General features: G+C 37.6%; 1 long non-coding RNA gene across 1 annotated transcript; it reads right to left on the minus strand.

Annotated features, from left to right (window-relative positions):
* Nucleotides 1-836: 836 nt before the first annotated feature.
* On the minus strand, nt 837-3,431 carry LOC142098694 (uncharacterized). Its single transcript, XR_012678400.1, has 3 exons — nt 3,390-3,431; nt 2,931-2,986; nt 837-1,327 (listed from the first exon to the last, which is right to left on the minus strand). It is a non-coding gene; the product is annotated as an uncharacterized LOC142098694 (long non-coding RNA).
* Nucleotides 3,432-3,777: the final 346 nt, after the last annotated feature.

The raw sequence follows: 3,777 nt of genomic DNA on the forward strand, positions 1-3,777 counted from the left end.
TTTTTAACAGTTATATTGCTAAACTACTGAGGCGATTAGAGGAACAATAATCATTGGAAATGGATTTAATCTTAGCTAAATATATTAAGATATTGATTTATATGTTGACTAGGGAATGTATTGTTTTTGTTTCCATGGCAACAAGCGATTAGTAAGAGAACTGTTTTATTTTTATTTCTGATTTTATATATATTTATTTAACCAATGACTTATTTGGAACAATAGTCTTTTATGAAACAATACCTGACTGATGAGTAGTAGCCCAAAAGGAGTTATGGTTAAAGTTTCCTCCGTTCATCATAATGAGGCTTATATATTTATTTTACATCAAAACGAGCCTTGGTGTTTTCTATGGGTCTATTCCAGAATGAGGCTTGAGTCCGCTTTACAACATCAGAATGAGGCTTGGTTGGTTTGGACTCATTTTTATGGAATTGCATTTTAAGAATGGATTAAATGTTTTTTTTACATCGTTTGGCTTTGGCATGAGATAAATGTCTTATCTTCCCAATAAGTGTAAGAATTAATATTGGAACACTTCTAAAGATATCTTTTGAGGCTCTCATTCAAGAATACATCTTGTAAGTGGGACACTGAAGGGGGCTCTTCCATTGGAAAACAATTCCATTATATGCTGAGGATGTTTCAACATTAACATGCACATTATCATTTGGAACTGTATTTATTAATGAAGAGCACACTTCCACTAGAATATCATAATCATTTTATTTGAGGAATGAACAGCTTATGAATCTTTATTACACATTATTATTGATTGTAATACAGTATCACGCTATGTATTTTTTGTTTTATTTTTATAAGTGAATATTGCATTTTAATGTTGGAGGAAAAGCCATGTTGAATATAAGTATCAATATAATTTTGACTATATCACATGCACATTATTGTTTTTTTAATCAAACGATTTTTATGAGATTAAACAGCACTGGGCAATATCAGATTTTTGTCATCAGTTTATTGACAACTCGTTGTGAAGGAGGTTGGGATAGTGAAGAGCTGGTTTTGATGTTATAAACCCTGCCTTTTTGTATTGGTAGGGTTTCCATCCTGGTGGAGTGAATTAGGTTGGTGGTGCTGTGGAGAGTACCTATCTTGTTCAGGTGTAAGTATGGAGAAGTATGGAGAATAGCCAGCTGGCTAATCCCCATGCTTACACCTGGACAAGGTAGGTACTCTCCACAGCACCACCAAGGATGGATCCCCAGCCAATGCCAAAGGCAGGGCACTGATGTCTGCTTATTCTCCCTCCACTTCGATGCTTATACACCAACATGCCGTTAACATGGCAATGCAGCAGTTCTTCTTCCTGTAAAATGAAGAGACAACTGGTAAGTGACAACGGTCAAAAGACTCATGTGCACAATACAAACATTTTAGCAGGACTTACATATATACACTGGGAAGGGATTTGAACGTGTTTACATTTGTCCTAGATTTTTACCCTATGCAATTTAAAATTCCGGAGGATTTTAGTTTGGTAATTACAGATCTGAAATCCAGTACTGACCATATATGTGTCAGAGCCATAACCTAAAATTATAGTGCCCGGGCGAGAAGGAAAATTGCAGCTTCCCTAGCCTTAAATTTTAACCATATTAACCTAAAATATCCCTAAAATACGCCCCCCCTTCAGCATTGTGCCCTGGACTGTCGCACCTCTGGAACAGCCCTAGTTATGGCCCTGCTGTCTTTCCTTTAACTCTGATCTTATTCTGATATAAATTTGTATGTATGAGCTACTTGGTTGGCTTTTAAAAGTGTCTGTATATCAGCTAAATTCTAAATTATAGTGTCCATCTTGTGTATTATTTTGTGATAGGCTGTGGTCAGGTTGTGGAACATTCCCAGGTTATAAATATTACTGCACAGACGCTAATAGCTCATTTGTGACAAAGCTCTTAACAGAGCTAGTACTGTATTTTAAAATTGTGTCTACATTTTTCTCTGGTGCACTAAAGGTCCCAGTGTGCCCTGGATACCAGGGCATTGTGGCACTTGTGGTTCATCAAGTGCCAGCGTACCTTGGCAGCCATGGGTATGTGGCGCTTATAGTACTACAAGTGCCAACATGCCCAAACACTGCCTGGGAATGCTGTGGCCTGTAGTGCACCATGGAAAAACTGACCTCTTTCTTTTATCACTTGTTACCCAACACCCACCGCACCAGGGGTGTAGGAGGAGCCATTGCGCTATTAGCACGAGGGGGAAGGGGGGCTGACTTCTTTATGTGAGCCCAATCGCTGTATGGAATTCAGAACCGTGGTTTGTATTTGGCAAAGGGACCCCACTCTACAGGTTTCCCTGCCATAATGCCAAGATTTTGCCAATACCAGCCTAGGCTCGCAGTACTACAGTTTGTTTTTTTTGAGGGGGAGGAGGGCCTGTTTGTTTTTGTTTTTTAAATGTATTTCTTGGGTTTACGGCCCATAGCATATGATACAGTCCACTTAAAGTGTATCATGCATAAAGCTTATCATACATTAAAAGCATATGTCTTATTAAAATATATGCATTTTGCATACTATGCAGAGTCGGACGTATATTAAGATACAGGTGGCTATGAATATTTAGTAAGTCTTTTAAACGGACATAATTTATGTCTATGCATTTAGTGTAAATTATGTCTGACTCTACATAAGGCCCACAGTGCAGAATTGTGAAGCAAAACTCCAGCAATTGTATATCTGAAAAATAACACCTGCAAAATGACCTTATTAAAATACACAATTTGTGTGAAATCTGCAATTTCAATCATCTTTAGTCTGAGCATAGCCTTATAGTGTGACTGTGGTGTGTATAGTAAATTGTGTTTTATGGCAATTTGTGTTTTCCAGGGACTCATCCTAACTGTGCTTCTCTAATCATGTGAATTTAAAGTACAGTTTTCTAGAGCTATGAAAGTCACCTACTTGGTGCATTTGGTCTCCTTCTCCTCATCCTCCATTACTTTGTATTTGGAGGTTTCCTATGATGCAGGGCAGAGAACAAACATCATTTTAATATGAGAAAACAATTTAACCAACATTATAAACTTTTTATAGGACATTGTAGGTGTATGACATTTAATTCAGAAGATAAAATAAGTCTATAAAGGTGCAGTGCCATCAGTGGAGTAGGGTAAGCAGAGGTGTGGGCTATAGATGGTGGGTGTTGGCAGAAACTCAAACTATTATTACAGACCTATCGCTCAGCCAGAGTAGGTAGGTAGATAGAGACAGACACACTCTAACAATTCTCATCCAGCCCTCAGTCAGCTGGTAATTGTGTAATGGTTTTGTGTGATGTAGTTCCACAACATTTGGAACATGTTTTGCAGTGAATGGATAGTTCTAGGTGTAAAACTAATGTACAGATGTTTATTGACTCACCTTCCTCCTAAAAATGCGCCTCCACCAGGATCTCTTTGGTTCTGTAGATAAAATGCAAAATAAGTCATACTGGTGTCATGAATTCTCCAATTGCCTGGAGAGTTTTGGTGTTGGTTTTTTCTTATACTTTTCAGTTTCTCAGAAGCACATAATATTTTAATAATGTTATTTTTAATTGAAGTTATTCAATGGTTTGCTTGATTAGAGCTATATACACTAACCCTTCATCTAATTTCACTCTAATGGTATTAGACAAGGGTGTCCATTGCTCTCCCACTTAATGAGGCAGAGCCAGGTCTTTCAAGAAGGGGTTAGTATAGTTTCAGAGTTATAACTACTTTACTTACCATAGTTATCTCTGGGAGGCGCGTAGAACCAAATGTATTGG

This window comes from Mixophyes fleayi, chromosome 7 (assembly GCF_038048845.1).
Source record: "Mixophyes fleayi isolate aMixFle1 chromosome 7, aMixFle1.hap1, whole genome shotgun sequence".
In the NCBI taxonomy this organism is placed as follows: Eukaryota; Metazoa; Chordata; class Amphibia; order Anura; family Limnodynastidae; genus Mixophyes; species Mixophyes fleayi.